Source organism: Somniosus microcephalus, chromosome 1 (genome assembly GCF_052327205.1).
Source record: "Somniosus microcephalus isolate GS21.2 chromosome 1, FLI_Smic_1.0, whole genome shotgun sequence".
NCBI classification, from domain to species: Eukaryota; Metazoa; Chordata; class Chondrichthyes; order Squaliformes; family Somniosidae; genus Somniosus; species Somniosus microcephalus.
The window spans coordinates 326,413,136-326,427,046 of NC_140987.1; the positions used below are offsets into that span (position 1 = coordinate 326,413,136).

At 44.8% G+C, this 13,911-nt stretch overlaps 1 protein-coding gene across 5 annotated transcripts in view; it reads right to left on the reverse strand.

Moving 5' to 3' along the window:
* The window catches only part of LOC147124895 (kelch-like protein 13), a 458,191-nt gene that overhangs the window by 184,175 nt on the left and 260,105 nt on the right, over positions 1–13,911 (reverse strand). The gene's annotated exons all lie outside the window — the stretch shown is intronic.

Below are 13,911 nucleotides of genomic sequence, written 5' to 3' on the forward strand. Positions count from 1 at the left end.
AGTCTTTCCACATAACTGAAGTCCCTCATCCCTGGTACCAATCTAGTAAATATCTTCTGCACTCCTTCTAAAGCCTTGACATCCTTCCTAAAGTGTGGTGCCCAGAGCTGAACGCAATACTCTGTCTGAAGTCTAACCAGTGTTTTATTGAGGTTTAGCATAACTTATTTGCCTCTATTAATAAAGCCAAGTGTCCCATATGCTTTTTTAACAGCCCTCTCAACTTGTGCTGCCACCTTCAAAGACTTGTGTACGTATACCCCCAGGTGTCTCTGTTCCTGCACTCTGTAGTGTATGTACCTGTCTACCTTTAAGAGAACTATTGTATGTAACCGTCCACCTTTAAGAGAACTACTTTAGGTGTTGCACTACTTTGTTGGCTTCTGTATACTGTAATACCGACGGTGACCACACCGGTATATAAGTGCTGTGTCAGGATTTATTGGGCAGATTCGCCCTGACCTTCGAATAGTAAAGTCCTGTTTTAAGTTACTCTGGTAGTCTGTGTATTAATTAACTAAACAACCCACAGACTTTACAGTGGCGACGAGTCCAATCGTACCCTGCGGCAACAATACTTCCGAAGCAGTTAACGAGCGTCGAGAAGAGGCAACCGCCCTCGTCGTTCTGCTGGGAGAAAACTCGAGGCTGCAGAACTAGAAAGGAGGAAGAATTTAGAGACAAAGACTTCCATCAGCAACAGGCACTGACTGTCCCTTCTGCCACGGTGAGGAGTGAGCCGATCAGCACGAGAAGCAAGCCGGCCACGGTGACTGTGAGTAAGGGAAAAGTAAAAAGAATAACCGGAGGATAAGGGCGGTGCACTCGACTATGGTCGAGGGGAAAAGGAGCCGGACAGAAGTCGGGCCCAGAGGCGCTGAGACTGGGGCAGCGTGGAGCAAGGAAGCCGCGGTACAGACAGGCTGGGGACGCAACGGCGTCGTGAGACAGCTAGACCGCGGCCGGCGAAAAAGGCCGGGCAGCGACCGAAGCCACGAAGCGCTGCGACCGGGAGTGTAGGCGCGGGAAGATATAAAAACTCAGCCGCAGCCGGGGAGGGAAGCTCCGGACTGCGAGAGGGCTGGGAGGCGCGATTGGGAGCCAAGCGAGCGGGAGAGGCAGAGCCGACCAAGGGAGACTGAGCGAGAGCCAGTCCAGCGGCTGAAACTGTTCGCCGTCAATGGGGGGTACCCAGCGCCGGTAGAGCCGAGCGAGCGGGAGAGAGACAGAGCCCGAGCAAGGGGAACTGAGCGAGAGCCAGCCCAGCGGCTGAAATTGTTCGCCGTCAACGGGGTGTACCCAGCGCCGGTTGCCCTGCCAAGAAAAGGGAAAGCACTGAAGCCGACGCACAGGCTGTGAACCTGAAAGCCAGCGGCCGTCGCCCGTGGGGAAAGTGTACCCCTCCCGCTAGGGAAGAAACGCGGGAAGCCGCCATTAGGCGGGGAAGAAGACAGAAGCGGGAAACCGCCATTGAAGTGGGCGGGGAGAGAAGATAAGCGCGGGAAACCGCCATTTTCGCGGGAACCGCCATCTCGGGAAAAAAAAATAAAAGAAAATTTAAAGAAATAATTCGTGGTGTTATCAGGAAGAGAGGAAGATGCCTAAACGTGGTAACATCAACGATTTTAATTCCGAGGTAGAAGACTGGGCCACGTATGTGGAACGCATTGAGATCTATTGTGAGGCCAATAAAATAAAAGATGACAAAGCTATAACCTTGCTAAACTCGATGGGCGCGAAGACATACGGGCTCTTGAAGCATCTACTAGCACCAGCTAAACCGGCGGATCAGACTTTCGATGATATTGTGACTGTTCTGAAGGATCACTTGAACCCCACACCGTTGATGTTGGCGGAACGATTCAAATTCTATGCGAGAACGCAAAGGAAAGACGAAAGCAACGCAGAATACTTGGTCGAACTGCGTAGACTAGCGAAACACTGCCAGTTTGGAGGGAATCTGACAGAGGCATTGCGAGACAAGTTCGTGTGCGGGTTGTCAAAGGAAGGAACGCAAAAGCGACTACTCGAAGAGAACGACCTTATACTTGACAGGGCTGTCCTTATTGCAGCATCGCACGAAGCCGCAGCGAAGGGAACTGCGGAAATGCAGCTAAAGGCAGCGGCACTCAGTGTGGATCAAATTACCTAGAGTACAACAAAATGCTATCGTTGTGGGAAGACAACACACGACCAGAACCAATGCTGGTTTAAGAACCAGGAATGTAGGAAATGTGGCAAACTGGGTCACATAGCTAAGGTATGCCGGTCAGGGAAGAAGACCAACAACCAAAGGAAGCCATCACAGGAAAAGTACAACAAGGTACACAAGGTGGCTGAGAAGAGTTCAGACGAACAGAATTCGGACTCAGACCCAAACGGCCAGGAGCTGGATAGTCTGAGAATTCACAATGTGAGTAATGAAGCTGACCGACAAGCTATCTGGATCACACTACAGATTGCAAAAGTCCAGGTGAAAATGGAAGTGGACACCGGATCGGCGTTGACGGTCATGAATAAGCATGATTATAAAAAGTTATTCAAGCATATTCCCCTACGGGATACGGAACTAGTATTGCAGACATACACGGGGCACAAAGTATACCCCATCGGAAAGATAGAAGTCAAGGTGAGATACAAGGACAAAGATCACCAAAGGATGGACCTGTATGTGTTGCCTGAGGGAGGTCCACCACTTCTGGGACGGGAGTGGATCAGGAAAATAAAGATAGACTGGCATTCACTAAACACCATGACGGTAGATTCCGGAAAGGAAGATGTCAAACCTGAACGGTTGTCCAGAATATTGGACGAAGCTAAAGAGGTATTCCAGCAAGGACTGGGAACACTGCGAGGAATTAAAGCAAAGGTTAAGATTGCAGAACATGCAAGCCCAAAATTTTTCAAAGCCAGATCGGTACCTTACGCGATACGAACTGCTGTGGAGGCAGAACTGGAAGAACTTGAACGATCAGGGGTACTGTCAAAAGTGGACTGGAGTGAGTGGGCCACGCCCATTGTTCCCGTCATGAAGTCTTCACCAAGTAACAAGCCAGGGGGACCGGGGAAGGTCCGCATCTGCGGAGACTTCAAGATCACAGTGAATCCGGTGCTTCACACGGTACAATACCCGCTTCCGCGGATTGAAGATATCTTTGCTTCGTTGGCTGGAGGGAAACACTTCACCAAGATGGACCTGGCACAGGCATACTTACAAATGGAAGTCGAGGAAGAGTCGCGTCAGTACCTCACCATCAACACACACACAGGCTTGTATCGTTATAATAGACTGGTTTTTGGGGTAGCTTCGGCTCCAGCAATTTGGCAGAGGGCCATGGAGCAGGTATTACAAGGAATTCCAAGCACGCAGTGTTACTTAGACGATATCCTGATTACGGGAGAAGACGAGGAAGAACACCTCACAAATTTGAAACTGGTGCTCACTCGGTTGAAGGAATATGGCCTTCGAGTTAATCGCAAGAAATGTGAGTTCTTCCAAAAACGGATCTCGTACTGCGGTCATGTCGTTGACCGAGAGGGGCTGCACAAGTCACCTGACAAGATAGAAGCTGTCGTGAAGGCCCCCGCTCCGGAAAACGTATCACAGTTAAGATCATTCTTGGGGTTGATTAATTATTATCGCAAGTTTCTGCCGAATCTATCCACGGTGCTGCATCCGCTGAATGCTCTGTTGCGGAAAGAAGTACCATGGAAGTGGAGTGAGGAATGTAAAAAGGCCTTTCGCAGAAGCAAGGCGTTGATTACCTCTGAAGAAGTGTTGGCTCATTTCAACCCAACGTTACCTCTTCGTCTAGCTTGTGATGCTTCCCCCTATGGAATTGGAGCAGTACTTTCACACAAGTTACCAAATGGCTCGGAAAGGCCAGTGGCATTCGCGTCCCGATCATTGACCTCCGCGGAGCGAAATTATGCTCAAATAGATAGGGAGGCCCTCAGCCTTGTGTGGGGCGTAAAGAAATTCAATCATTACCTGCAGGGCAAGAAGTTCACATTACTGACAGACCACCAGCCGTTGGTGTCCATATTCAACCCTAGCAAGGCCGTTTCCACCATGACAGCGCAAAGGTTACAGAGGTGGTCCGTGTTACTTGGGGCACACCAATATGACATCGAATACAAAAGGTCCAAACAGCATGGAAATGCTGATGGGTTATCGCGCTTGCCATTGCCGATAGTAGAAGAAGCGACTACAGTGGACCCGGTAGAGATGTTCCACTCATCCATAGTGGAATGTCTACCAGTAACAAATTCGATGATCGAAAACGAAACAAGAAATGACCCGACTCTCTCACGAGTCTATGATTTAATGGTGGAGGGATGGCCAGCACAGGGCGAACCAACGCTGCCAGCATTTTCGCAGAGAAAAGAACAGCTGTCAGTGTGTCGAGGAACCCTGATGTGTGGATCTAGAGTGGTGATTCCACCCAAACTTCAACAGAAGGTGTTAAAGGAGCTGCACGAGGGACATCTGGGTGGAGTGAAAATGAAGAACCTAGCAAGAGCGTTTGTGTGGTGGCCAGGCATTGATGGGGACATCGAAGAAGTCACTAAGAGCTGTCTAGGATGCCAGAAGGTCCAAAACGCGCCACCACAGGCTCCTCTGCATCCATGGGAGTGGCCCTCATCTCCTTGGCAAAGGGTATACATCGACTTTGCTGGTCCATTTATGGACTCAATGTTTCTAATAGCAGTGGATGCACACTCCAAGTGGCTGGAGGTAATAAAGATGTCCACCACCACCACGGAAAAAACCATCACAGTGTTAAGGACCATGTTTGCTAGGAATGGGCTGCCGGAACAGATCTGTTCTGATAATGGACCGCAATTTGTGTCCGAAGAATTCAAGAAATTCTTAAAGAGCAATGGGGTTAAGCACTACACGTCAGCCCCATACCATCCCGCCTCCAATGGATTGGCTGAAAGGTTTGTCCAGACCTTCAAGAAGGCCATAAAGGCCATGGGTAATGAAGCCATTAACTTACAACATAAGGTGGATAGCTTCTTGTTGGCATACAGGAATGCAACACATGCGGTCACAAATCAAACTCCCGCCATGATGTTTTTTAATAGACGACTAAGATGCCGGCTGGATTTGCTTAAGCCAAACGTCAGAAGGGACGTAGAGAACCGGCAATTCCAGGGCATGAATGAAAGGCCAACTAGATCTTTTCAGATAGGTCAACAAGTTTTGGCCCGGGACTACCGTACCGAGAAATGGCAGCCTGGAACTATTGGAAAAAGGCTAGGGCCGTTGATGTATACGGTGGACATTGGGGACAGTATAATAAGGCGCCATGTTGACCAGATCATAGGGTCAGCCACAAATGGCCAACTTACTCCACCACCTTACACGGTTAATGTTGAGACAGAGATAGCCAGAACACCTACCTCCGATCTGGTAATACTGGAATCAGATGAACCTGACACTGTCCTTCAAGCCGAATCGACCTTGCCAGAAGCACCTACTACCCCGCCGGGTGTTACGACACCACCGAGGCGTTATCCGGAAACCTCCAGAGAGACTGAATCTGTGAACTGTCTTGCATAAAGTTGTATATATGTTATAATGTATGTTTAATGGGGAATCAGTATGTTGTAAGCTAAAAAGGGAGGATTGTAGTGTATGTACCCGTCTACCTTTAAGAGAACTATTGTATGTAACCGTCCACCTTTAAGAGAACTACTTTAGGTGTTGCACTACTTTGTTGGCTTCTGTATACTGTAATACCGACGGTGACCACACTGGTATATAAGTGCTGTGTCAGGATTTATTGGGCAGATTCGCCCTGACCTTCGAATAGTAAAGTCCTGTTTTAAGTTACTCTGGTAGTCTGTGTATTAATTAACTAAACAACCCACAGACTTTACACACTCCCATCAAAACTGTACCATTTAGTTTATATTGTCTCTCTTCATTCTTCCTACCAAAATGCATCACTTCACACTTCTCGGCATTAAATTTCATCTGCCATGTATCTGCCTATTTCACCTGTATGTCTATGCCCTCCTGAACTCTGTTACTAACCTCCTCATTGTTTACAACATTTCTACTATGCCCTGTATAGCCAAGTCCAGGTCATTAATATATATCAAAAAGAGAAGTGGTCCTAAAACCAAACCCTGGGGAACATCACTGCATACTCCCCTCCAACCATTCACCACTACTCTGCGCTTTTTGCCCCTTTGCCAGTTTTGCGTCCATGCTGCCACTGTCCCTTTAATCCCATGGGTTTTAATTTTGCGAACAAATCTACTATATGGTACTTTGTCAAACATCTTTTGAAAGTCCATATACACATCAACCACACTACCCTCATCAACCTTCTCCGTTACTTCATCAAAGAACTCAATCAAGTTAGTAAAACACAATTTGCCTTTAACAAATCTGTGCTGACATTAATTTATTAGCACATAATTATCCAAGTGCCAATTAATTTTGTCCCGGATTATTGTCTTTAAAACTTTCCCCATCACTGAAGTTAGGCTGACTGGCCTGCAGTTACCGGGTTTCTCCCTCTCCCCCTTTTTAAACAGGAGTGTAATTTTTGCAATCTTGCAGTCCGGGCACCACCCCATATCGAAGGAGGATTGGAAGATTGTGACCAGAGCCTCTGCAATTTTGAGTACTGCCAAACTTTTAAGTACCTCCTCTTTATCTATGTTTATCCTATCCAATATCACTACTGCCTCCTCCTTTACCGATACATTGGCAGCATCCTCTTCTCTAGTGAAGCCAGGTGCAATGTACTCATATAGCACCTCAGCCATGCCCTCTGCCTCCACAAGATCATCTTTTTGGCACCCTTCCTTTTACTATTTATATGTTTGTAAAACACTTTTGGGTTCCCTTTTATGTTAGCCGCTAATCTATTCTCATTTCTCTTTGCCCCTCTTATTCTCTTTTAGATCTCTGTACTTTCTATATTCAGTTTGGTTCTCTACTATATTATGAACCTTACAACTATCATAAGCCTCTTTTTTTCTGTTTAATTTTAATCACTATTGGCCCAGAACTTGGTGTCGGGGGCTTGCCGCGCGTGCAAGCCCCCGATCTGCACTCACCCTGCGCGCTGACATCTGAAGCCCGGGCCTGCTTGCATTTCCTGTCACAGGCCCGGTTCAGATGTCAGCGCGCAGTGCTTACCTGATCCAGCGGCGTAGTTAGTGCGATGTGGCGTAGTTAGTGCGATGTGCCGGCTGGGATCAGGTGAGCACTGTACAACCAATCAGGGGAGGGGAAGGTTCATTCATGAGTTTGAGAGTAAGAACTGTCAAACTCATGAAAACTACGGGGGCCCAAAACACTATTTAAACTTCAAATAAAAATTTAAAAAACATCCCAATCATTAAATTAAGTATAAATAAGTTTAAAAAAATAATTTAAACAATAATTTTCTTTTTTGAAAAAAATAAATTTTTAATAAAAAGGGTCTAAAACTAAACTTACCTTATTGTAGATCCTTTAAAATAATAAACCTGTGGGGGAAAAAAATTCTAAATTACACTAAAACACCACTTACCTGTAAAAATAAATACTTACGTGTGCTTTTTACAAGCGTAAAGACCGGAGGCCTTTTAGACATGCGTAAATCCCCCAAAACGGAGGAAATCCAAGACGCATGCGCTGCCCCCTACAGCGCACGCGCTAGCCTCTTCACCTCTTGGGTTAGAGGAGGGGAAATGCCGGTTTTCAGCGCATGCGCTGTGCATGCTGAAAACTGGCATTTCCTCCGGCCAGACGCGCGAGTACCCCTTCCGTACTCACACATTTGAGGAGGAATTTCTGCCCCATTATCTTTAGTCACCTAGGCAGCTCTGGCTTTGGATGCCCTTTCTTTTCCCCCTCATGGGACTCTACCTGAACCAAAGGCCTCCCATTGTTCAATTACTGTTTTGCCTACCAATTTTGATTCCAATCCACCTGGGCCAGATCCCTTTTCAACTCACTGATGTTAGTCCTCCTCCAGTTACTTTTTCGCTTGATTGTTCCTTGTCCTTTCCCATAACTATTCTAAACCTGTTGATGTTATGCTCTCCCACTGAAATATACTTCGCTTGCCCCACTTCATGCCCCAGAACTAGATCCAACACGGTTTCCTTCCTCATTGGACTGGAAACTGATCAATAATTCCTCCCCCTCTTTGCCCTTTACACTGTTACTATCCCAGTCTATATTAGGATAAAATATCACTACTCTATAGTTCTTGCACCTTTCTGTAATTTGCCTGCAAATTTGCTCCTCTATCTGCTTCCCACTATTTGGTAGCCTACTGTAAAACCCAGTAACGTAATAGCTTCTCTATTGTCCCTCAATTCTAACCAAATACATCCCGTCTTTGACCCCTGAACTACATCATTCCTTTCCAGTGCTATAATAGTTTCTTTGATAAATACTGCCACCCCCCACCCCTGATTTTCCCTTCCCTGAATACCTTGTAGCCAGGAATATTAAGTTCCCAATCCTCCCCTTCTTTGAGCCAGGTCTTGATGAGGAATAGGTGTTAGCTGAGACAGCAGGAGAACTTCCCTGCTTTTCTTTGAATAGTGCCTCAGGCTCTTTTACATCCACCTGGGCAGGTAGATAGGACCTTGTTTTAGAGTTTCACCTGTTAGATGGCACCACCGGCAATGCAGCTCTCCTTCAGTACCACACTGAAGCGTCAGCCGAGATTTAGTGTTGAAGTCCTGGAATGGGACTTGAACCCACATGTAAGGTTGCTCATAAATCATAAATAGGATCAGGATTAGATTAAGTTCATATTCTCCCTGTTTAATTGATCTGTATTTAAGATTTTAAAATGCTCCTCTAATCTTTAGGACTGAAAGCAAAAATCACAGAAATGCAGCATTAAATCTGTATAAAGTCCCCAATTTTTAAATAAATAAAAATGTTTTAAATGGGTACTTTCCAGCACTTTGCAACACTCCTGGAATTGGAGAAGGTTAGAGTGAACTTCCACTGGATTTTAACTGATACGGTTTCTCATCATCATAATGCAATACATAAAATTATACTGACAGCTGATAGCAATCTGGACTACAGATGTGAAGGTACAGGGCAGCTGTTCTAGTTTGAAATGGTACCAAAGAACGATAGAAGTTTACAACACAGAAGGAGGCCAGTTGGCTTAATGTTTGTGTGTTGGCTCTTTGCTAGAGCAATCCAAAACGAATCCCACTGCCTCACACTCTCCACACAGCCCTGTATCTTTCTCTACTTCCAATGATCATCTCTGCCTTAACCACTCCCTGTGGCAAAGCATGCCATGCTTCAACAGCCCTCTGTGTAAAGGAATTTCTCCTAACCTCTCTCCTCACTCAGTGACAATTTTAAATCAAAGGCCTTCATTAAATCTCCTCTTGGCCTTCTCTGCTCCGGTGGAAATAGTCCCAGTATCTCAAGTTTCTCCTCATACCTACGGTCTCTCATCTTTAGCATCATCGTGAATTTACGCTTTAATATCTTTTCTAGAATAAGATGCCCAAAACTGCACAAGGTACTCCAACTGTGGTCTAATCAATACTTTATACAAATTTATCAGTACTTCTGTATTCCTGTACTTTATGTCCCTATTTGTAGGCCCCAAGCTCTGGAATTTCCTCTCTAAACCTCTCTCTCTTCTCCTTTAAGACGCTCCTTAAAACCTACCTCTCATCAGCCCTAATATCGCATGTGCTCGGTGTCAAATTATGTTTGATAACACTCTTATGAAGCACATTATGATGTTAAAGGCACTATATAAATGCAAGTTGTTGTAAAACTCAAAATGCTGTTGGCCTTTTTAAAATTGGTTTTATCTACCTGCACACTCAATTTCAAGGAATTATGTATCTGAACCCATAGGTTCAAAAGTAGTTGTACAAATTGTAAATTTAGACAATAAGGAACATGCAAGATATATATATGTGTGTGCCAGTGACTCAGTTGGTAGCACTGTTGCCTTTCAGTCAGAAGGTTGAGTTCAAGCCCCACTCCAGGACTTAAGCACCTGACCTAGACCGACACTCCAGTGTAGCACGATGGGAGTGCTGCATTGTCAGTAGTGCCGCCCTATGAATGAGGAGTTAAACAAAAGTCTGTTCTAGTGGTTCATGTGGGCCTTAAAGATCACATGGCACTATTCAAGGAAGAGCAGACAGATCCTGGTCAACATTCCTCCCTCAACCATCATCAGTGTAATTGTACGTAACAGAGGCTGCCAGCTCTCCCCAAAATCCTAAATCATTTATGAGCATATTGCATTTCTGTTGGTGGGATCTTGTGGGCAAAATGGTGACTGCATTTGCCTACTGCACATCAAAATATTATTGAAGCAAGTATGCAGTGTGCTTTGTGCTGTATTAATACAAGTCTTTCCTCTTTTCATACAGCAGGAGTTTTAAATAAAGTACAGATAAGGTTTAACAACTGTTCTGACACGTGGCGAAGTTTTGTGTTAAACTAATTGCTGGTATGATGAAAAATACTGAAATCAGCACAGCTTGAATTTCATTCTTTCTTCATGCTTTTTGTGTTACTTTTTAAAATTATATTAACACACAAATTAAATTAACAACTGAAATCGACTGTTGGAGCAGCAGGAGGAGCAAGAGGCGTGAGGCAGGGCCGATTTGAATTAAAAATGAACAATCTGATTATACCTTTTGATATTCTGATATCCGCTCACAGCTGTGGCACTACCCGAGCAGTGAATTGATGGAAATTAGTTTACTCAGAAACATTTTCCAAGTGCTCTGAACCATATGCTCCTTCAGGCAATGTACTCTGGGAGGGACTACATCAGCACAGTCAGCTCTCCCTCCCTCTGTGCTAGTGGCAATGAATGGAAAATTTCCCTGACAATTTTGGCTTTGAACCAAGAGATTTTTTCTCATATTCTTTTTGAAAACACGCAGAGATTCTGTAAAAAGTTTCCATAATAAAGCTAGATTTTTTAAGAGCGCAGTCCATTCACACGGAGGTCATTCTTTCCAGAATGCGTGTGTGAAGCAGGAATTACGATTCCTGATGGGGAAAGACTGCTATGTCCCAAGATGGAGTTTTCCACAACTCACAAAACAAGTGTGTAGAGAACCATATTAGTGGATAAATTATATATATTATTTACATAAACAGGGCTAAAGTCAGAATGGTAACTTATTCATATGCAGGCCCTGGCCAGTTGCTGCATTAAGGTTTTTAATTGAACGCCGCCTTAGAAATATGAACAGCAGAAAGTTTAAAAATGAGTGCATATGCCTGCCAGCAAATACACCAGAATCTCTCGAGTTGTATATAAGCAGCGAAATAAAGGACCATGCACTGATCCCTTATCCCATCTGTCAGGACATCCCAAAGCACTTAAAATATAGTGAAGTACTTTTGAAGTGGTGACTGCTGTTAGTAGGCGATATTTTGTGCACATCAAGGTCCCACAATCAGCAATGAAATTAATCTATTTTTGGTGCTTATGGCTGAGGGAGGAATGCTGGCCAGGACATGAGATTATTAATGGCCAACTGAACAGGGACACATTCAGCTGAAGTTTGGGACCTCCAAAATGCAGCAGTCCCTCCGTGGAATGGCAACGTAAATTATGTACTCAAGTCCTGGATGGACTCCAAAGAAAATTCAGTGGGACGATGTGGCGACTTTCACTCCACCTCTCCTCCCCAGTCTCCGACAGCCGATTCCTTCAGTAACACCCCTCTGCCTGCCTCTCATTGATGACCAAATGCACTGTGGAGCGGGGTCTGAGTGATGGGTGGTGGGAATGGGGGACAGTGAGACAGAAAGAGAGAGAGAAATTTTGAGCAGATGTCCTAAAGATGGGTTTATCGTTGAGATTGGAGGTTTTCAACATTTTTCCTTTGAATTCTTTAAAAAAAACATCTAATTTAAAAAAAATTCTAGCTGAATCTAACAGAAAAATAAATATTTTAAGAAAAATTTGTCATCAAGGTAGTTTCATTATTCCAACAGATTCCTCTGCTATTTTGATTGATGGTAACGGTAAGTGTCATATATCCAAGTTTGCGGACGATACAAAGCTAGGTGGGAAAGTAAGCTTGAGGAGGGTGTAAAGAGGCTACAAAGGGGTATAGACCAGTTAATTATTTGGGCAAGATGGAGTATAATGTGGGGAAGTGTAAAATTATCCACTTTGGTAGGAAGCATGGATAGCAGAGTATTTTTTAAAAAGTCGAGAGACTGAGAAATGTTGGTATTCAGAGGGATTTGGGTGTCCTTGTACACGAATCACAGAAAATTAACGTGCAGGTACAGCAAACAAATAGGAAGGTAAATTGTATGTTAGCTTTTATTGCAAGGGGGTTGAAGTATAAGAGTAAGGAAGTCTTGCTGCAATTTTATAGGGCTTTGGTGAGACCACATCTGGAGTACTGTGTATAGTTTTGGTCTCCTTAACTTAGGAAGGATATACTTGTTTTAGAGGGGGTGCAACGAAGGTTCACTAGCTTGATTCCTGGGATGAGAGGGCTGCCCTATGATGAGAGATTGAGTAGAATGGGCCGATATTCTCTGGAATGGAATAACAGAAAATGTTCTGATGAAGGGTCCCAGACCTGAAACGTTAACCCGGCTTTTCTCTCCACGGATGCTGCCTGGCCTGTTGAGTATTTCTAGCATTTTCTGTTGTTATTTCAGATTTCCAGCATCCGCAGTATTTTGCTACTATATTCTCTGGAGTTTAGGAGAATAAGAGGTGACCTCATTGAAACATAAAATTCTTAGAGGGCTTCACAGGGTAGATGCCGAGAGGCTGTTTCCCCTGGCTGCAGAGTCTAGAACTAGGGGGCACAGTCTCAGGATAAGGGGTCGGCCATTTAGGACTGAGATGAGGAGAAATTCCTTCACTCAGAGGGTTATGAATCTTTGGAATTCTCTACCCCAGAGGGCTGTGGATGCTCAGTCGATGAGTATATTCAAGACTGAGATCGATAGACATTTTGGCACGAAAAGAATCAAGGGACATGGGGATAGGGCAGGAAAGTGGAGTTGATGTAGAAGTTCAGCCATGATCTTATTGAAGGGCAGGGCTGGCTCCAGGGGTCATATGACCTACTCCTACTCCTTATGTTCTATCCAATCAGAACACAATTTGATTGGCAGTAGGAACATCCAATCAGTTCTCGTCCTTACTTTGGTTAGCCAATCAGGTGGGAGCATGGGGGCAGGACGTTGAGGTCATGTGATTAAATCTCTCCAGTCCTAAAGTGAGTAGGACTAGAGCATATAGTGATCAGGTTTGTGCTTCAATTATATTTACATTGCTGTCACCGTAACCAAGATATTGTTTATCCCTATACGGCTTTCGCATTACTGGCTTGTGCCAAGCAAGCTCAGTTGCCATATACTTGAGCTCAGTTGTTTTTCAGTGTTGCTGCCAATGCTCTGGTTTCCTCCCTGAAACAGAATCATGGCAGAATGCAGAACACCATTGGCCTGGCATAGCCAGCGAAAAACATTCCTTAATATAAACATGGGCCCAGAAATTCGGGTCGGGGGCTTCCCGTGGGTGCAAGCCCCCGATCTGCACTTACCTTGCGCGCCGGCCGTTGAGCTGTAGGGCCCCGTGGAATTCCAATCCGGGGCCTGGTCCAGCTGCCGGCGCGCAGTGCTTGCATATCCCAGGGGCGCAGTTAGTTTGATGCGTCCCCTGGGATCACGTGGGCAATGGGTAACCAATCGGAGCAGGGAATGCTACATTCATAAATCTGGGAAGAAGTGCTGTCAAGACTTATAAATACTACGGCCCCAAAATAGCACTAAACCTTCAAATACATTTTTTTTAAATCACATTTTTTAAATAAACTATAAATTACATTAAATAACTTTGGAACAATAATTAAAATTTTTGAAAAAAATAATTTTATATTCTAACGGGGCTA